Source organism: Canis lupus, chromosome 6, assembly GCF_048164855.1.
Source record: "Canis lupus baileyi chromosome 6, mCanLup2.hap1, whole genome shotgun sequence".
Classification (NCBI taxonomy): Eukaryota; Metazoa; Chordata; class Mammalia; order Carnivora; family Canidae; genus Canis; species Canis lupus.
Window position 1 is genome coordinate 1,312,765 of NC_132843.1, and position 22,089 is coordinate 1,334,853.

A 22,089-nucleotide genomic window follows, 5' to 3' on the forward strand; every position below is an offset into this window, starting at 1 on the left:
TGCATTTCCAGGAGTGCCCGGGCACTGAACATGCGTGTGATGGGGATGGTATCAACTGTGGGACATAAACAAAAGCTGGCAACGGAGACAAACAGGCCCCAGGCTGGCCTTCTGGAACACCTGCCGCTGGCCCAGTGTGATGCTCTGTGCCAGCCCAAAATGCCCAGCTGGAGAATTCTCTGCCTCTGTCACTCCCACCATTGACAAGGAGCCATCACCCTTCTTGCTGGCACTCAGCTCACTCTCTATTGGTCAGAAACAGCCAAGTGGGCCCAGATTTGTTCATCAGGCCCAGCGGGACACGGCAAAAGCTTGGCACGAGTGGAAGTGGCAGACAAAAGGCTGTCAGAGCTGATGGGAAGGCAGCGAGTCTCTGTAGCAGGAGCAGAGCATCTCCCTCGCAGATGAAAATGTCCCTGTTCTTCCTGGAAATCACCTCAGAAAGTTTGTCTTGTCATGCATGAGGCTCGGGTTACCGGGAAGTTGACTGGGGTAAGGGGGAGGGGAGAGAGGGGCAGGAGGGCCAGAGGGCAAATGCCCCAGTGGGATGTGATCACTCCTGCTGACGCGGGAGAATGTGGACACCTGGCAGTGCTGCCAGTGTCACCAGGGTGAGGCCCAGGTACACCAGCATGCCCCAACAGGTCCCTGGAGGACAGAGCTCAAGCCCCGCCTCCCGCCCAGGAGCTGCCAGGGGAGTACAGAGAGCAGCTCAGCTCACCCTGGGTGGGGGGGTGAATGTCAGGCTGGATCTTCTATTCCAGATACTTCTGGCCTGGTTCTGAGGCTCTCTCAGCCCTATCATCCCCTCTTCCATCTACATGTTCTAGGAGCTCCGTGCACTTCAACTTTGTAGTCAGGTTGGGATGACTTTTCCTAGTGTCCTGGCCAGACTGTCCTCAGGGGGCCGCGCCAGTCAACCCATAGCTTCTCCCCTGGATCCTTATACATAAAAGTGCAGTGTATCCACACTTGACAAGCAGTGTGTGATACCCCAAAAGGGGTCCAGATGGGTCACCACACAGAGATCTCACTGGGGGCACGGGGCACTTTGCTTGTCTCAGAAGTGATGGATTCTCCTAAGGTCGGTCAGGTTGATTGTCTGCACTTTTTTCACCAAAGAAGAAAAAAAAATAAGTTTAATCTCCTGGAAGGCATCTGAAAACACCACAGTGCAGCTCACCTTTCAAGGCCCCTCAAACCCTGTTATGGGCTGCAATGTATCCCCTTCCCCATGGCCCCACCCCTGGCCCCATTCATATGCTGAAGTCCTAACTCCCCAGGACCTCAGAATGTGACTGTGTCTGGAGAAAGGGCCTTTAAGGAGGTAATTAAGCTAGAGAGGCCACTAGGGTGGGTCCTGTCCAATCTGACTGGCGTCCTTAGAAGGAGGAGAGGACACAGACACACACAGAGGGGACATGGAGGGAGAAGACGACCACCTATAAGCCAGAGGGTGAGGCCTCGGATGAAACCAACCCTGACCTTGGACACCTTGACCGTGGACTTCCAGCCTCCAAAACTCAAGGAAATACATTTCTGTTATTTAAGCCACCTGGTCTGTGATACTTTGCTATGGCAGCTCTAGAGAACTGACATAAACCCTGTCTCCTAGATAAAGGCTTTTTTTTTTTTTTCACATCCCAGTGTTTGGTTATTATGACAAATCTCTATGTTTTCTAAAGCTCTGTCTTACATAGCAGCAGTCCCTAATTTTTTTTCCCTGGCACACTTCCACCCAAATGTCTCCTCCACATCAGAAAATGCCCCCACCCTGGGGCACGTGAGTGGCTCAGTGGGTGAAGTGGCTGGCTCTTGATTTCAGCTAGACTCAGGTCGTGATCTCAGGGTCCTGGCTCTGAGTCTGAATCTGCTGGAAGATTGTCTGTCCCATCCCCTCTCCATCTGCCTCTCCCACTGCTTGCATTCTTTCTTTCTCTCTCTTTCTAACATCAGTAAATAATTGAAAAAAAAAAAAGAGAGAAAGAGAAAGAGAGAGAGAGAGAGAATGGAAAAAAATGTCCCCATTCTGCTGCAAACCCACCCAGAAAGTTTGGTCTCACACACTTGCAGAGACACAGCAGCTCCCTGTCACAGGGTTCCCAATTTTGCGGCCGGAATCACATGTGGGGGGAAGGCAAGTGTGCTTCACCACAGCACCCTACATGAGTTGAATTTACTGCCTCCAAGTTGGCAATCATTGTTACACAGTTTAAAACAAACTGTTAAGCACTTGTCATGCGCTTCTTTCTCGTCCCTTCTATCTGTTGAGGTGCATACATTTCAACTTCCTGTTTTAGTCTAGATCCTCAGAAAGCAGAGCCTGAGACAAGGGTTTATAATCAAGCATCGTGTTAGACGATGGGGCCCCAGGAAGTAAAACTGAGGGGTCGGGGAGAAAAACAGAACAGAAGTTGTCAAGATGTGTGATTTCAACGAAGACTAGACTGCAGAGTTCAAAGAGGCTTTTCAGCTGTTCGACCAAACGAGGGATGGCAAGATCCTGTACAGCTAGTGTGGGAACGTGATGAGGGCCCTGGGCCAGAACCCCACCAACACTGAGGTGCTCAAGGTCCTGGGAACCCCAAGAGCAACGAGATGAATGTGAAGGTCCTGGACTTTGAATACTTTCTGCCCATGCTGCAGACTGTGGCCAAGAACAAGGACCAGGGCACCTATGAGGACTATGTTAAAGACCTTTGGGTGTTTGACAAGGAAGGGAATGGCACCGTCATGGGTGCTGAAATCTGGCACGTTCTTGTCACACTGGATGAGAAGATAACGGAGGAGGAAGTAGAGATGCTGGTGGCAGGGCACGAGGACAGCAATTGTTGTATCAACTATGAAGAGCTCGTCCGTATGGTGCTGAATGGCTGAGGACGTTCCTGGTGTGCCTGAGCCCCGTGCCTTCCCCTGTGTGAGACTGCATGTAGCCTAGAAGGTGTCCTAGGTCCTCTTGTCACAGCACCTTTGCCAGCTTGTCTCTCTTGGATATTTGCTGTCAGCACTCACCAAATAAACTTACTCCGTGCCCTAAAAAGAAAGAAAGAAGAAAGAAAGAAAGAAAGAAAGAAAGAAAGAAAGAAAGAAAGAAAGAAAGACAAAACCAGAACAAAGAGAGGGTCAACCTAAAGCTGCATTATGGATTTGCTCACTTTTGTGGATCATTAGTTGCCTGGCCCTATGAGTCCCTTTTCGAGGCCACATGAAACATGTCTGGGCTCATCCCTCTGGGTAAAGAAAGAGGAAAGCATTTACTTACTGGTTCCCGCTACCATTGGTCATTTCTGCTCCATGGGATGGGTGCTACCTTGCCTGCATACACAGGCACTGAGTGGATTCCCATGAGCCCCATGTGGCTGTGTCTGAGCAATCTGAGAACAAGAAGTGAGAGGTATAAGGGCACCTGAGCGTCAGTTGATCGAGCATCTGACTCTTGGTCATGGGATTGAGCCTTGTGTCAGGCTCTATGCTTAGCCTGGAGTCTGCTTCAGATCCTCTCTCCCTCTCTCTCCTGCTCATGCTCTCTCTCTCGCTAAGAAATAAATAAAATCCTAAAAAAATAATAGAAAGAAGAAATGAAAGGTATGAACAGGGCTGTCCTAAGGGTCTAGACTGCCTCAGACAGATATTTTTGGTAGGGCTCCAACTGTATAAACAATCTGATTTAAAGATCTATTACATATTTCACAGACTTACAGGAAATACTGATTTGTTGATGAGAATTTAGAATCATGGGCAGAGAATAGGTACTTACATGTTTGTTCATTGTCCTATCAATACATGTGAAGACTTTCTGTAGTGTCCAGGCACCACCCCTTCCTGTTCAGGACCATGAACCGTCTCTTCCTGTTCATTCCGACTAATCATAATTGTAAGAAAAAGGTAGCAACACTGTTATTACTCATAATGTCATGACTCCTTGGAACTTGTTTGCATCGAAGCAGTGTAGATCTTCTTGCCTCTGCAGTTCCCTAACACCATATACTTAAGGTTGGTTCCATCATTATCCATAATGATGCATCACGCATGGAGCCACCTGTGAATACGGCTTACAGGGACTCTCTCGAAGGTTGTTAAAGGGTTTCATTGAGATGACCACAAGTTTACATCTTAGAGTACGTGGGAAAAGGTCAATGTAAATTCATTTCCTGCACTTGCATGTTCAATTTGTCCTTCTAACTTTTATAATGTAAATAGAATAGCACGTCTTCCAACCACATCTTCCCTGAACTCCCAGAACCTAATCTCTGCATCACAGAGCATTATCTTTCTGTCGAGCCCTCTGTTCCCTGCCCTCCACTCCCTGCCATCAAAAGGAGAAAGGTTTGAAGCCTGGGTGGCTCAGCAGTTGAGCATCTGCCTTAGGCTCAGGGAGTGATCCCAGGGTCCCAGGATTGAGTCCCACGTCAGGCTCCCTGCATGGAGCCTGCTTCTCCCTCTGCCTGTGTCTCTGCCTCTCTCTGTGTCTCTCATGAATAAATAAATAAAACCTTATTTTAAAAAAAGGGGGGGTCAGAGCTTCAATATATGAATTTAGGGTGGGTGGGTGGGTGGGATGGGGGACACAGATATTCCATCCATAACAGATGCCCAATACATAATTTTAGGAACTCAATAAATATTTGCAGAATGAATGAATGCTAATATCAGGAGCTTCAGATTATCGTGCCCAGGATATGGACTCCCATCTGGGAGCTATAGGAAAGTCCATAAATAAGCATGTAGCAAACATCACCGTGTGCCCACCCCTGGACTCAGCAGTGATTAGTACCTGCAAAGCAATAGATAAGATTCATGCTCTTACAGAACTGATAATCCCACCAGGGAAGGAGAGAAATCCACAAAAAACAATAAAAGAACTAGCTAAGGGCCTCGGAGGACACATGTATGTGCCCCCACAGCTCACCAGGCAGGCAAGTATACGAGTTCCTTGGATGTCTATTTTTTTTTACATTTTATTTATTTATTTGACAAAGAGAAAGAGAGAGAGAGAGAGAGAGAGAACTAGCATAAGCAGAGGGAGCTGCAGAGGGAGAGGGAGAAGCAGACACCCCGCTGAGCAGGGAGCCCGATATGGGGCTCAATCCCAGGACCCTGAGATCATGACTGGAGCTGAAGCTGCAGACCCTTCACCGACCGAGCCCCCTGGGGGTATGTATTTAATTAGGAAACAATAAGGAAAAAAGCCAGAGGTAACTTTATAGGAGCCTAGACCCAGAGCCAGACATTACAGACACGAACAGAAGGTCTCTTTGGTGCCATCCTAATACCCCTTCCAGGGCCTTCTAGAGTTCGCAGTTCTGAGGTATAAGGACCTTCCTTCCAGTGCTTAGAGCTGCTGCAGCGGCGCCTCCCGTGGCCAGCACACCCGGGAAAGGAGTCACACCCTGAACCTATGTCCGTCTACCACACATTCACCCTCGAACCCCGCCTGCTCTCTTCCTCAGTCAAATGCTAGGAGAGTCGCCTGCTATTTAACATTGAGTGACTGGAGATGTTTGCAGGAGGCCTCCCTCGCCTGGGGTTTGGCCTCATCTTCCTTGCTTGGGGAGCCCCGGCCCTTGCAGAACATGCCTGATGCCTCTCTTGCCCCCTAACTGGGAATTTGAGGCAGATGGTAGTCACAGCCACTCTGAAAGGGCCACTCTGTGAACACCACACTTCTCGGATGTCTAAAAAGCCCCATCATAAAAATGATACCACCTTTCTCTAGGCATACAAAAGAAATCGGTATTTTAATTCCAACATCAGGAATAAGACACAAAATACCAGTATTACTGATCAGGCTAATCCAGGGATCTGTAAGCATCATTTATAATCACTATCTTAGAAGTCACCAAATCAGAGGTTCCCTAGCCTGGCCTCACTTTAGAGCCCCTCAGGGGCTTTTAAAATACACAGATGCCTTAGCTTGGCCCCCAAATACGTTGATGTGCAGGAGCTCTCAGACGTTGATGTATTTTTTTAAAGATTTTATTTATTTATTCATGAGAAACACAGAGAGAGGCAGAGACACAGGCAGAGGGAAAAGCAGGCTCCATGCAGGGAGCCCGATGCGGGACTCGATACCAGGACCCTAGGAGCACTCCCTGAGCTAAAGGCAGATGTTCAACCGTTAAGCTCCTCAGGCGCACCCCCCCCTTTTTTCTTTTAAAGATTTTATTTGGACATTGATTTTTTTTTTAAGCCACCCTAGACGGCTCCAGTGTATAACCACAGTTGAGGATCCATGGTCCTCAGTGGGCCCCCTGCCCTCCCCTCATGAGGAGGCTCAACCAGAGAAGGGGCATGTGACTTGCCCAAGGCTTGCCCAAGGCTTGCCAAAGCCTGATGGCAGCCAAGCCAAACTGAGAACCTCTGCCCCCTGATTCCGTCTCAAAACTCTTTCTTTGGCTACACACGCGGGTGACCGTGCTCCTCCCCAGCAGAGCTCCTGAGAAAGGAGGGGCGGGCGGAAGACGAGGGAGCTGCATGTCGCAGGGAGGAGGACCGGAGCCAGGTAGCCAGCGGGGAGAAGCCGAGCTCAGGTTCGCTCCACTTCGCAAGAGGAGGTGGTGGCGCCAGCGCCAGCTTGGCTCTGCGCACCGCCTCCAGCAAAGGACCAGGGGAGTCGTGTCCGGCTATGGTTACACTCTGAGGCCGTCATCGCGGCCTCCGTGGTCACCAGCTCTGCATCGCTGTGGATGTTACCACAGTCCCCACACCCAGGCACGATTCCCAGCTCTGCAAAGGCAGCACTGGGCCTGCCCTCCTCCTTCGCCGGGCCAGGGAACACTGCAGCCGGCACAAACACGGCCGCTCCCAGGGGACGAGCGTGCTAAAAGGGCCCTATGTCTTGGAGGCCGCACATAATACCCAATTATCCCCTGGCTTCCCCAGGGAGAGAATGGAGAGGTGAGGGTTTTCAAAAGCCAGCGGCCCTCAAAGCTCCATTATGGGGACACTCACGTAGCCACCTTTCTCCAAACACCGCAGAAGGTCACGGGGACATGGGCAACAGAGGTGGCTCTTTAGGGCCTGGAGAATAGCTTCTCTTCCTGCCTGGGCCCGGTTGGAGAGCCCCGACTTCCATTCTTAGCTGTAGATATGAAGAGGGAGGGCCCTGATGCAGAAATGCAGGACCCACGGAGGCACCGTCCAGGCCATCTTTGTGGGAGCTTTGGACAAGACCTATAGAAGATCCAGGAAGGGGGCACCCAGGGGGCTCCGAGGTGGAGCGTCTGCCTTCGATTCAGGGTGTGACCTGGGGTCCTGGGATGGAGTCCTGCATTGGGCTCCCTGCATGGAGCCTGCTTCTCCCTCTGCCTGTGTCTCTGCCTCTCTCTCTGTGTCTCTCATGAATGAATAAGTAAAATACTGAAAAAAAAAAAAAAAAGAAAGAGAAAGAAAGAAAGAAAGAAAGAAAGAAAGAAAGAAAGAAAGAAAGAGGGAAAAGAAAAATCCAGAGGGCTGTGCCCTCATCCAAGACCACTATGTGCTCTGTGGTCCCCTTTCCACCCGCCGCCCACCCCGGGCCCCCTGGGTCTTCTCTCAGCATCTTGACTGCCCACCCCGCTCCCCAGGCTCTGCCTGCCTCAGGCTGTGGTCTCTGCTGCGCCGCTGTGTCTCTCCAGCCCACGTGGCAAGGCCCCAGGAGCCAGGAACACACCATCCACAACCCGAGCTGTGCTTCCCCGCAGCTATTAACACATTATTGTGGCGCTCACAGTAAGTCCAGTGCAATGAATCTTTCCGGATTGAAAGAGAAGACATTTCCTTGTTTCCAAGTCTGAACCTCTGGGCCTGATTTCACTCCCTTTTGTTTCACCACTGGAAGATGTTTAATTTTTGAACATGCACATGTAGCTCGTGAACAGCATTTGTTTTGAAATTCCACGAGTATTTGGAGGAAGGAGTATCCTTGTAATGTTTCAGAGGATGGAGTCATAATGCCTGCAGGTTATTGAGTCCTAGTTCTAGAACTTACACTATTCGGGTTACTGTGGGCAAATAATTTAACTTTTTCAAGGCTCGGTTTCCTCATCTGTAAAATGGACCTAATATTAGGGCCTTGGTCCTTGAGTTATTGTGAAAATGGAATGACATTAACGCAGGTAATGCTCTCAGCATGCTGCCTGGTGCCTGGTAAGTGCTAGATAAAAGTGAAATATCATCATTTATATGGGGCACCTGGGTGGTGCTGTCAGTTAAGCATCCAACTCTTGGTTTTGGCTCAGATCATGACCTCAGGGTCGTGAGATTGAGCCCCACATTGAGCCCCTCCATGCTCAGCACGGAGTCTGCTTGAGATTCTCTCCTTCTGCCTCTGCCCCTCCCACTCTCTCTCTCTTTCTCTCTCTCAAATAAATACATACATAAATTAAAAAGAAATATCACCATGTGTTGAGCAACTACATACCTTCTGGCAACATGATGCAGGTGCTGAGCCTACAAAGGAGAATAAAGCAAACATGTGGCCTTAAGACTTGTTTAAGTCTTAGGGCTGAGGGGCAGGGGTACCAGGGAAGATCAATGGAAAGCAATGTCACAACCGCAATATAGGGTTCAAATACCTGCTATGAACAGGGTATTTAAGGGAGCCCAGAGCAAGGAACCCACCCAGATGTCCTAGAGGAAGACAACTGGGTGAAAGATGAACAGAGGGCTGGAAGTGGAGTGGGGATGGCATTGTAGGCGGAGGAAACCACGCAAACCAGAGCACAAGAAGCAGGGGCAAGAAACAGCCCACTAGGCTGAAGATGGGAGGGCACGAGACAGTGAGCGACCAGCTAGCCACTGCGGCCTTTTCCCCACTGCTCGTGTGTCCAACACAGGTGCCTCAGAGCGAGACCTGCATGGGATGCATGCCTCCTTGGTTTGTTGCCTTTCCTTCAAGAAGCAGAGCCCAAGGGAGGAGGAGGAACCAACAGACTAGTTGGCCTCAGGTCTGAGACCCTGCACTTGGCAGTGTCACACCCCGGGGCGGGGGGTGGGGGCTGCACCCACGCGGACCCTGCAGGAGTGAGGGGCAGGGAGCAGCTCAGCAGGGAGGTGTGCTCCCCTCTGGAGGAGACAGTCCTGAGTCCAAACCCAGGCTCCGCCGCATGGATACCTCACAGGCTAACATAACCGCTCCAAGCCTTGCTTGCCTCCTGTATAAAGTGGGATAGCACACTCGCCTCGTGATGAGGACGCTAACGGAAGTCATGTGTGGAGTTGGTGTGTGGTGCATCACACGTCGGGGGAAGGCTAGTTGTGTTATTGGTGCTCCTGCCGCTCCGAGGCTGGGGCCTGCAGTCCCGGGGGCTCCTCTGCCCTGCGCAGCAGATGCCTGCATAGGCACAGGAGGAGCAAAGGAGGCACGCTTCATAGTCTAACGGTGGAAGGAGATGCCTAAGATTTGATGTCACAATTCAGGGTATGGGGACGCCTGGGGGACTCAGCGGTTGAGCATCTCCCTTTGGCTCAGGGCGTGACCCTGGGGTCCCGGGATGGAGTCCCACATGGGGCTTCCCGCAGGGAGCCTGCTTCTCCCTCTGCCTGTGTCTCTGCCTCTCTCTGTGTCTCTCAGGAATAAATAAATAAAATCTTAAAAAACAACAACTACAATTCAGGGTCTGGGCACTATAGCGAGGTGAGCACAAGAGACGTGGGAACCCAGGAGGGCCTTGAACCCACTCTGGGGCCCAGCAGAGGCAGTCTGGTAATGGCTTCTTCGGAACACAGCTAGTGAGCTGAGTCCTCAAGGATGGGAAGTAGAGACTCCGTGATTGGGGGGATAGAAGGCGAAAAAAATAAGCAATGGCTCAGGAAGGAACATTCCAGGTAGTAAGGATGAGGATCCGATTAGGAGTCCTGGCGGGTCTAATCCACGGAGTATCCTGACAACAGCAGGAGGGAAGAGCAAGGAACCCACCCAGACGGACTCCGTGGGTGGCTCTGTGACCAGGAAGCCATCTGATTTGAAGGCCCTGCCTTCGAACAACAATAGCAGTTGTTCAATGGGTTTACCGTGAGTGGATGTGGCCGAGAGTGCTGGTGGCCCACAAAGTGTCCACGCTCCCCTTCTTCCTCCCCAGCAGGGCTCTGTATGTTGGCTGCGACAAATGCCCGGGTTAAAATCCATTTCCCAGGCTCTCTTGCAAATCAGGGCAGCCAGTGCAATGTAGACAGAAATATATATATACTGTCCTTGCTTTTTATAGTAACAAACACAAACATCCACAAAAGCAGAGAAAAGAGCTTGAGAACCGCCACATTCCCTGCACACGGTTCATAGCCATCAACCTTTCACTAGTCCTATTTCATCTATCTTTCCAGCTCTCGTGTCTTCTTTCTCTTCCCAGATTAGTTTTTTTTTTCTTAGAGAGAGTGGGAGCAAGTGGAGGGGTGTGCGGGAGGGCAGGGGGAGAGAGAGAGAGAGATAGAGAATCTCAAGCAGGCCCCACACTCAGCATGGAGCCCGAAGAGGGGCTGAACCCCCCAGGTGCTCCTACATTCTTTTAAAGCAAAGCCCAGAGGTTTTATGATTTTCACCCATAGATACCTCAGCATGTCTATCTCTCCAAGAAATACTTCCTTTTCTAACTTAACCACAAGACTGGTACCATACCTAACAAGATCAACCATAATTCCACTGTATTATCTAATATTAAGTCCATTCTTCTCTTCTCTGGGACCTCTTCTTAAGGGGACTGCCTTGGCAGAGAACCGGCGTCCCTGTGCCCTTCCTGCCCTTCCTCCACTGTTAGGTGGTTCTCAGGTGGCTAGAGCTCAAGTCACCATTTTGTGACCGTGACCCAACTTTGGGATGGAAGCCGCGCCCCAGGGAAGGCAGAGGGAAGAGAGGGGCAGAGCGAGGGCTCTGGTAAACACGGAGCCACCGCTCCAGCACGACACTGCCTAGCTCTGGGCAGTTTTGTTTGTTAGTTTCTTAGTCTTGCCTTTTTCTTTTTAAGAATGAATAGACTTTACTTTTTGAGCAGTTTGGGGATTTACAGAAGAATCAAGGAGGAAGTATAGAGTTCCCGTATCTGCCTGCCCCCTCCCTCACCGTTACCTTATTATTAACATCTTTCGTTAGGGGGGTACATTTATTAGAGTTGATGAGCGGATACTGACATGGTATTACTAACTAAAACCCACAGTTCACATTAAGTTCACTCTTGATGTTGGACATTCTATAGGTTTCAATAATGACTTGTATCCACCATTACTGCATCATACAGAGTAGTTTCACCACCTAAAAACCCCCTGTGCTACGTTTACTCATCCCTCCTTCTTGCCCCTACACGGCGTTCCAACCATTGATCTTTGTACCGTTTTGCTGTCGTTTTGCCTTTTCCAGAATGTCTTATAGTTGGAATCATCCAGCCTTACCCAGTTTTTTTTTTTTTCATATAGCAATATCTAAGGTCTCTCCACATCTTTCTGTGGCCTGATAACTCATTCCACTTTGGCACTTGAATGATAATCCACTGCCTGGATGGACCAGTTTATTTATCCAGTCACCTACTGAAGGACATCTCGGTGGCTTCCAAGTTCTCCCAATTATGAATAAAGCTGCTATAAACATCCATGTGAGGGTTTTTGTGTGGACCTAAGTTTTCAGTTCCTTTGGGTAAATACCAAGGAGCATGATCGCTGGATCACATGGGAAGGTTATGTTTAGTTCTGGAAGAAGCTGTCAAACTGTCTTCCAAAGCGGCTTACCAACTTTTTTTTTTTTTTTTAATGTGCAAGAAAAACCCCTATCATTTCTGAAGCTACTGTAATTTGGGTCTCTGTCATTCACAGCTGAGTGCAATTCCTCACTGATAGAGTGGGGAAGTACCTGCTGACTGCTGGTTACCTGGACAGACATCTTCTACCAACACACAATGTGTCATTTCAGCCAAAAAGCCACTAGTAACTGCTCATCTAGCCGTGTGTTATTTTCCATTGATATTTCTGCTTCTTTTTTCATGAGAAGGTCAGAAGAGAAACGCCAAATGCAAAGCAAACCCATGGCGCTCTCCTATTCTAGCTCCCTATTAGCTTTAGCAATCCAAGAAAAGATTCCAGTTTGTCTTGCCTTGTTATTCACATCTTGTTAAGGACTCTTCAAGTGATTCCTTCTTGTGGTGGGTGCTTGCAAACCATTTGCTTAATAATCCGCCAAATGTCTTTTGGCATGTCTCTGGTCCTTCATAATTTCACCAAGATTAAAGATAGTGGTTTAATAGTTGAGTCTACAAATCCTTTTGTATTTGGAATCCTCAAATGCTGTAGTGAGCAAATATTCCCCACTATCATTATCCAGTAATCAAAATCATTTTAGCGACTTGATTTGGCTTCATGCTGTGCAATAGTTGTGTTCTGAGGGAGCTATATATACATCACATTGTTATAAATTAATTCCTGTTTTAAGTGAATGGGGGAAGCTCATCACAGAATAGGATAATTCAGTGAATCCTTCTATAAAGCAAATAATTCCATTATATGAATAATCACCCTCTAATTTAGTTCTATGAATATGAACTGTTCAAATATTGAGGATTTTTTTTACTATGGAGATTACAGCTGAACATTTGGTTATATTCAATTCCTTTTTTTCTCTTTCACATTTATTATCATTGTTGTCTTCATTGTTGTTTGTTGTCATCACCAGGAACAGCACCAAATTTTTAGAAACATAAGAAAAGGACTGCAATACTAGGGGTCATCCTGTCCATCCAGAAACAGATCTTGTTCCGTGTTGAGGAATCCTATCGCCTCCTTCAGTGTCCACTGTTAGTGGTCTGTAATAATGACTTGCTTAAATGGCTTTGGGCAAACCACCAGTTACATAAACTCTCCACGTCTCAGTTTCCTCATCTATAAAATGGGAATGATAGAACTAGTGTAAGAATCAAATGAGGTAACTAACCTAGACGGCTGTGATGGTTCATTTTACATGTCAACTCGACTCAGCTAAGGAGTGCCCAGAGAGCCGATAAGACATCGTTTCTGGGAGTGTCTGTGAGGGCGTCTCAGAAGAGAGTAGCATTTAATTCAGTGGACTGAGTAAAAATCATCCTCACCAGTATGGGAGAGTCTCATCCAATCTGCTAAGGGCTCGCATAGAATAAAAAGCAGAGGAGGGGTCAATTCTGTCTCTGCTAGAGCAGGACCATCCATCTTCTCCTGCCCTTGGACATCAGTGCTCCTGCTTCTCAGGCTTTCAGACTTGGAGTGAATTATACCACTGGGTTTCCTGGGTCTCCAGCGTGCAGATGACAGATCCTGGGACTTCTCAGTCTCCATATTGTGTAAGCCAGTTCCTCTCTCTCTCCCTATGTGTGTGTGTGTATACACATGTGTGCGCACATATATACACATATATATATACATACACATGTATATACGCACACACACACACACACACATACATCCTATTGGTTCTGTTTCCCTGGAGAGCCCTAATATAAGATATGAGTGTCAACCACATGCGATGTGCTCAATTAATGTCATCTATTTTCATTGTTATTCATAGAAGTGTTATTAAATGATGGGATTAGCCACCAACTGGGTGGCTCAGTGGTTGGGTGTCTGTCTTCAGCTCAAGGTCATGGTCTCAGGGTCCTGGGATTGAGCCCCACATTGGGCTCCCTGCTCTGTGGGGAGTCTGCTTAAATAAATAAATGATGGGATTAGATAGGCCATTTTCTTCAAATGATAACTATGACCACCTAACATCCATCAGATGTTACCAGAGGCTGGGGGAAGAGGGAATGAGGGGCTCTTATTTAATGGGTACAAAGTTCTGTGGATGGATAGTGGTAACACAACAATGTGAATGTACTTAGTGCCACTGAATTTTAGATATAAAACTAGTTAAGATAGCAAATTTTACCATAGGCATTTTACTACAATTTTTTTAAAATTAAAAAAAAAAAAAAAAGGAAAAAAACCGTAATTCCAAACCTGGGAGTTTCTTTTCTTTCTTTCTTTCTTTCTTTCTTTCTTTCTTTCTTTCTTTCTTTCTTTCTTTCTTTCTTTCTTTCTTTCTTTCTTTCCTCTTTTTAAAGATTTTATTTATTTATTCACGAGAGACACAGAGAGAGGCAGAGACACAGGCAGAGGGAGAAGCAGGCTTTCTGTGGGTAGCCCAATGTGGGACTTGATCCCAGGACCCCAGGATCACAATCTGAGCCCAAGGCAGACGCTCAACTGCTGAGCCACCAGGTGCCCCACCTTGGGGGTTTCTATACCTAGGAAATGTTAGTATGTCAAGTGGAAGGAGAAAGTAGGGAATGGAGAAACCATGGTGAGGACAACCTGGAATGTCCTCTGCTGGAAATGAATGCCTGCCATAGCTGACAGGTGGACCACTCAGAGCCTGCCTGCATTTCTCAAGGATCCTGGGATCTAATTCCACGGCCCAATGGCTTCATAAAGCACAGCATAGGTCAAGACCTGCATCTGGATAACTACAGCTTCCAGAGTGAGGCCCTGCCCAGGAAGCTGGGATTTGAAAATTACAACTCAATTGAGAGCCAAAGAAGAGTTCATTGGTGCTGACTTAGTAATTAAATTACAAGGTGATTATTAGTCTGCTCAGGCAAAAAGATTATATTTGAGTCCTGTAAGTAGTCTAAAACTGAAACTCCTCCCAGAAAAAAAAACCCCACTGAATTAATGCCATTTTCTACCAATTACTGATGCCCTCCAGTGAGTATAAGGTTGTCATGGCAACATGCCCACTGAAAGGGTATGTTTGATAAGGCCTGAAATAAAGTATAGCAGAAAGCGAACATTCCGCATCTTATCTGTATGTCAGATCAAAATTGTTTTTTAGGGTAGGGGACAGGACAACCGTCCCCAGTCTGCTCCTCTCTCTTCTGTGGCCCATCTGAGGTTCCAGACCTGCTGGCCCTGCAGGGAGAAGGGCAGCTCCAACATCTCCCCATATGGCTCCCTTCCCGTGGGATGGTCACCAATTCAGTGTCAAATGGCATCTTGCCTTGTTTTTCTGAAAACCTCCTCCGCCACCTCCTCCAAGCAGCCTTCCCTGATGCACTGGCAGTTCAGTGATCTCTAGACTGGATCCAAGTCCACTGTTGAACTCTGCCCATTTTAGACTGTATAGAAATTCTTTTAAAAATTTAGCAGAACCCCTATTCTGGCTTAAGATGGAACAAAATAAATCAAGGGCTTCTTATACTCAAACTTGATCAACATCAGTCAATTCCTGGGAAGGTGGTCATGGGCAATAATGCTGTGAACCACATTGATTAACTATAAGTGGTGCATTCCAGAAAAGTTTCTGGCAGAGCACAATATGTCAATGAGATCGGATGTGGAATGTACCTGATGAGCTGCTATTTAAAGACACTGTGGTTACTCTTTTTGTAAAAGGGATAATCATCTCATAAAGTGCCTTTTATGTAAACTCCTATTTTCATATATTAGGTATAATTTATAATTTAAAAAGCTGTCTCAAAACCTTTCTGAAAAGAGTGGAGTATAAACAAATTTGATAATCAGTATTGTCAGAACAGAAAAAAGAAGTGTGTGTGTGTGTGTGTGTGTGTGTGTGTGAAGATTTGTATCTCCACATGGGTGAGAGAGGAATGGAATGTCGGCTTCTAGGGCACCCAGAGGACTCCCCAGGCTTTGCCGACAGGGAAGATGAAGGGGAAGGGGGGTGGCTCAAGTCAGAACAAAACCCAGGGTCTGGGGCACCCTCTACTCAAAAACAGAACCTAACAGGACTCCTGTGGGGCACAGAATAAATTGATCAGATTTTCCTCCCAAATCCCACACAGCCTTGTAGCCTATCCCCAGTTTAACAACACAAATGCCAATAATAACTCAAGAATAAAACTTAAACTTCATTGAGCTCCCCCGCCCCCACTCTGATGCACAAAGTGCTTCATATACATGATCTCACCCAATCCTCATAACAAGGCCCCAAGGGGGGCACTATTATTTCCCCATTCTGTCGAGGGCTTGGAAGCTCAGAGACTGTAGTTGTCCACTCTGTCACGGGTTATAAAAGGTGGCCACAACATCTGAACCCCGGTTCGTCGGCCTCCGGAGGCCGGGCTCAAACCAGCTCTTCCTTACTAACTTCTGGACCTTCGGCCTCCTTCCCTTCGCTGACGTCCATCCTCTGCTTGTCCATTTCCATTCACGAACCCTGTGCTGTCGGCCCTTCCACCCCTGCCGGTGCACATCGCACTCACACGGACCTCCAAGCCCGACACAGGTCCCACATCACAAAGCCCCCTAACACTCTGGCTCTCAAGACATGCCCTTCCCTGAGCGGTCCGCACCGTCTGTATCGTGGATCTGGCGTGTCTCAGGTTTTAAAACCATACTACCATTTCTGCTTAAAACATGTCTTCTGTTTAGTTTTGAACTAAACTGTGGGAAACTGTAAGCCCAGCGTAATACACATTATTGCGTATTATATGCTTGCCATCCACGGTATCTGACATAGAGCACGATCATTAAAGGCACTTTGTAAACACTTGGGTAAAACAAAACAAAACAACGCCATTGAAGTTATTTTTCAAATAGTGTCTAAAGAGACTTTTAATAACGCAGAAAATGTGTGGTTTTAATTCTATTAAGTAGTAAAAGCTGGATGTGAAGATGTATAAGCAGTGTTGTCTCAACTATTATACATAGTAGATCAATTGTTTAAAATTCCAAAAAAAATACAAAAAAATAAAAACTACTGGGGTAGTAAATAAGTCGAGGAAGGAATTCGGGTTTAGTGGACTGCATTTTCATTATTTCCTGCAATCATTTTTTTTTTTTTTACTAACAAATTGGGAAACATGACAAACATTCAAAATCCAAAATACGGTATGTGTCCCAAAATGAGCCACTGGGGTGCCAGAAGAAAGTGTTGTGACATTTATTGGTATTCACTTTTATATTAAATACGGGCAGAAACAGGACGCTTGGGTGGCTCAGTCAGTTGAGAGTTTAACTCTTAGTTTTGGCTCAGGTCATGGTCTCAGGGTCATGAGATCAAGCCTCCAAACTGGGCTTCCAGCTCAATGGGGAATCAGCTGGAGATTTTCTCTCCCTCTACCCCTCCCCCAAACTGCACATATATGCTCTTGCTCTCTTTCAAATAAATAAATAGATCTTTTAAATAAAAAATAAATAAATGCAAAAAATACAAAAAATAATCTTCCCTAAGAGTAAACAGACTTTTGAATCATTAATTCTTAAAATTTTGTAAAGCTTTTTTTTTTTTTTTTTAAGATTTTATTTATTTATTCATGAGAAACACAGAGAGAGAGAGGGAGAGATCCCGGGATCACGACCTGAGCTGAAGGGAGATGCTTAACCACGGAGACCGTCAGGCATCCCAATTCATAAAAATGTTTACATTTCCTGAAAATATTTATTTCATTTTTATGGGGAAGTGGGTGGGGGAATGGGTGAAATAGGTAAAGAGGATTAAGAGCACACCTATCATGACGAGCATTAAGCAATGTATAGAAGTGTTGAATCACTATGTTGTACATCTGAAATTAATATAACACTATATGTTAACTGTACTGGAATTAAAATTGCATACTTATTTTAAAAATGATCGCACTGTGCACATTAAACTTACAGAATGTTAAACATGCTTTTATTTCATCCTTAGACTACCATTGAAAGTGTCTATTTTTGTCAGTAGAATAGTTAGCTAGCTAACTGACAAACATAAATTATAGATCAAAAAGTATTTTTTGACTGGTGAGGTATATGAACAAAGATCATTGCTCAATGGCATAGAATCATTTGGGGCATCAGATCTATACAAACAAACGCGCACACATCTCTGAAGTCTCAGTTTAAAAGAAAAGCACACCTCATGATAAATGCACCATTGAGGAAGAACAATGTTTCCTACAACTGGAGAATAGGTGCTCCCTAGGGACTTAGAGAAGGTGGAGGTGTGGTTACGCTCCTGGGCTCCGAGGTCCACAGCCCTGCCTGGACCACCACTCACCTGCTGGCGGTGTGCCCTGGGGCAAATTATATCACCCCCTCCTCCATTCCTTCTACTCTAAAAGTTGCAATTGAAGAAATGAGACAGGGGATCCCTGGGTGGCTCAGCAGTTTAGCGTCTGCCTCCAGCCCAGGGTGTGATCCCGGAATCAAGTCCCACGTCGGGTTCCCTGCATGGAGCCTGCTTCTCCCTCTGCCTGTGTTTCTCTCTCTCTCTCTCTCTGTCTCTCATGAATAAATAAATAAAATCTTAAAAAAAAAAAAGAAATGAGACAATATCCTTCTTGTTGCCTGGCAAATAGTAATTACTCATTAATATATTGGCCATGAAGGGAAGGGGAACTTAGAGACTGTGGAAGGCTCATGACCAAATTATTCTGCAGACTGTTTAGAATAAAGTTTAGGAGTGCTCGCTTCAGCAGCACATCTACAGAATAAAGTTTAGGAGACAGGAATTATAAACTAGCTGGAGACAGAGACATCCCAGATAGAAAAGGCAAAGGCATCTTTAGGAGGGAGAATTCCCAGTTCAGGGATCTTAATGGCTGTAACTCCTCTCTTTGCAGGTCCTGTCTCTCGGGCTGTTCTAGATGTGGGTCTTTAGATTATGAAGATTAGAAACCCGCTCAACCTGGCACAAATGAAAGGGAATTAGTATAAGGCTACAGAGACGATCAGGAATCTGAGAGAGGTATAGTAGACCGAGAACCAGAAAATCAAGACTGAGGTTATGCTTGACATGTGTCTCCCTCTTCTTCACTCCACCAACCAACCCTATCATCTTGCACCTGTCCCACCAAGGCCACAAGTGGGGGAAAAGAAGGGAACCCAACCAAACTCAATGATAAGCCTTCACCTAATGAGCAAAACTCGTCCAGCCTCTTCCTGCAGATCCCTGCAAGAGGGAATCTGATTGGCTCAGTTCATCCCCAGAGCCTGGGCCACTTTAGCCCTGGCCTGGCCAATGGCCTGCAGTCCCCTGGATCAGGTATGTGCCTTTGATCCAATAGGCCTGGCTGCTCCTCTCAGGTGCCTAGGGCATGGTTTTTCCAGAGTGTAACCTGATGGTGAAACTTGTTTCTCGCAGAGATGCAGGGCCATACCTTGGCCCAGGTCCTCATCGTGGACAAGGACATCAGGTGGATAAGAAGCTCATGCTACTGACCTGTGAGGTCTGACCTTGAACTCTGAGGGACTTGAAGATATGCCTGATGACTCATAGGCTTTATTTACTGTCCTTGAATCTTGTGAAACAAGATCTACTTGTCTTAGGTTCCCTCATGGGTTTCAGGGCTTTGTTTGATGGATCCTACAAACCCCTCCTGCTCTGCTGGAATTCAACAGCCTCAAATTCATCCTTTTGGCTGCTGGACTTTATGGTGACTTTTACCAGTCAGATTGTCAATTTCTCAAAGGGATAACTTCAGGTTTGGAAATAGTCTCTGAGATTGTAGAGTCCAGCCTTCCATGTTACAGGTGTGGAAACTAGGGGAGGGGGGAAGGGGAAATGTCACACAGCAGCATAGGGTCAGGTGGGACCTGGAACCTACTCTCACACACTTAGTTCTGCATGGTCCTTGCAGTGCCTTATGCATAGCACGTTCCCAATAAACACCCCTTGGTTTATTTCTTATTGAGCTTTGGCCTTATACAAGCTCAATTGTTCTCTAGTGATAGCTTTCCTCCACCACCGACTTCAGCCCTAGAGGATCAATTTCCATCTGCCTTTCAGATGTTGGTCTTTGGGGTTGTGAGGTGGAAGCTGAGATGAGGCATGGGTGAAATATAACCTGGTTCTATCAAGCCATTATCTCTCCAGGCCAACACCACAGTAACAGAGTGTAGACACCAGTTGGGTAACTTCCCTCCTTCTGCCGGCCAGTGGCCACCAGACTGACACAGGACAAACCCACTCTAGTTTCTAGTTTTTTCTGCAACGCCTCCCAGGCCAATGCTACACAACAGGGATTTTGGCCACTGATGTCCTCCTGCCATGCCCATTTTCCTCCCAGGAGCCTTCTCTGACCATGCCAACCTACTAGGAAGCCTTTGCTCACTTACAAAAAAGTCCCCCTCGAACACTCTTGCACTGTTGGTGGGAATGTGAACTGGTGCAGCCACTCTGGAAAACTGTGTGGAGGTTCCTCGAAGAGTTCAAAATAGATCTGCCCCACGACCCAGCAATTGTACTGCTGGGGATTTTCCCCAAAGATACAGATGCAATGAAACGCCGGGACACCTGCACCCCGATGTTTCTAGCAGCAATGTCCACAATAGCCAAACTGTGGAAGGAGCCTCAGTGTCCATTGAAAGATGAATGGATAAAGCAGATGCGGTCTATGTATACAATGGAATATTCCTCAGCCATTAGAAACGACAAATACCCACCATTTGCTTCGACGTGGATGGAACTGGAGGGTATTATGCTGAGTGAAGTAAGTCAATTGGAGAAGGACAAACATTATATGGTCTCATTCATTTAGGGAATATAAAAAATAGTGAAAGGGAATAAAGGGAAAAGGAGAAAAAAATGAGTGGGAAATATCAGAAAGGGAGACAGAACATGAGAGACTCCTAACTCTGGGAAACGAACTAGGGGTGGTGGAAGGGGAGGTGGGCGGGGGGTGGGGGTGACTGGGTGACAGGCACTGAGGGGGACACTTGATGGGATGAGCACTGGGTGTTATGCTATATGTTGGCAAATTGAACACCAATAAAAAATAAATTTATATATATATATATATATATATATATATATATATATATATATATATAAAAGTCCCCCTCACATAGTGTGGCATTTCATCATTTTTCCTCATATCACACTGGTGCCAGCCTGGTCTCCTCAGCTCCTAAAGGCAGGTAACCTCTTACCCCCACCCACTCTGGTGGGCTCCCATCCGGTCTTCAATAAATATATTGGCTGGGGCACCTGGGTGGCTCAATGGTTGAGCGTCTGCCTTTGGCTCAGGTCATCGTGACCCCAGGGTCCCCACAGGGAGCCTGCTTCTCCCTCTGCCTGTGTCTCTGCCTCTCTCTCTCTCTCTGTGTGTGTGTCTCTCATGAATAAATAAATAAAATCTTAAAAATATATACATACATACATATATAAATGTATTGACTGATGGAGGGAAGGCTGGAAGGCAGGCAGAAGGAGAAGGAAGAAGAAAGGAGAGTATTTCTTTTTGCTATTATCTTCGGCACATGTGAATTAGGAAAAGCAGCTGCTTAACACAGAGAGAATCATTCTGACTTTCAATTTCTAGCCTCTGTGGTGACAAGTCAAACAAAGGCAATTCTTGGCACTCAGATCTGCCACAATTAAACCCATTCTGGTGCCAGTTTGTTACCTCTGCACCCAGCAGCAGCTCGGACCCAAGGCTGCAGGTTGGGCTTAAGATCAACTACAGAGACAGAAGGACACCAGATGAAGACCCTGGGGGCCCTGGGCCTCCCATTTTGGGAAACTTTGTTCTGAGGGTCCCACAGGGCCTCCCTCTCAGAGCTGGGCCTGTGGCAGGGGGAAACTAGAGCCGAAGGTTCCTTGAAGACAAACCTAACTTATTTCACACATGAAGATGAGTCACCCCCAGCCCACCCCCACCCCAAGAATCCTCTGGGCGGCACCAGCTCTGCTGGCAACTTCACAGAAAGAAAAATTCAGGAATCCCTCTCCTGGCTCAGAAAGACTTTGGGATCAGGGAAGGAATCCACTGTCACGGAATACTTGCTATGTGGCAGAGCAAGCCTAAAGACGTTATCACAAGGCCAAGAATGGTTGTTGAGTCAACTATCCAAGGTCACCATGTAGAAGTGAGGGAAGCTGTCCAAGGTCACAGTGCCAGGAAGTGCCATGCCCAGGGGTCAAGCTGACTTCCCGTCTGCGCGCTGTCCCGGCTGGCCCTCTCATCCCAGGCACTCTCCCCAAACAGAGGTGTGTACTCTCCGCGGATGTTTTGCATTCTGCACATTGCTCAGCCTCTTGTCACCTCTGGGGGTGTGATTTAAAGCAAAAGCAAGGGCAGCCCGGGTGGTTCAGTGGTTTAGCGCCACCCTTCGGCCTAGGGCCTGATCCTGGAGACCCGGGATCGACTTCCGCCTCAGGCTTCCTGCATAGAGCCTGCT

At 47.1% G+C, this 22,089-nt stretch overlaps 1 pseudogene; it reads left to right on the plus strand.

The window, feature by feature from the left end:
* The first annotated feature begins 2,422 nt into the window (after window positions 1-2,422).
* Window positions 2,423-3,017, plus strand: LOC140634879 (myosin light polypeptide 6-like; annotated as a pseudogene).
* The last annotated feature ends 19,072 nt before the right edge of the window (window positions 3,018-22,089 follow it).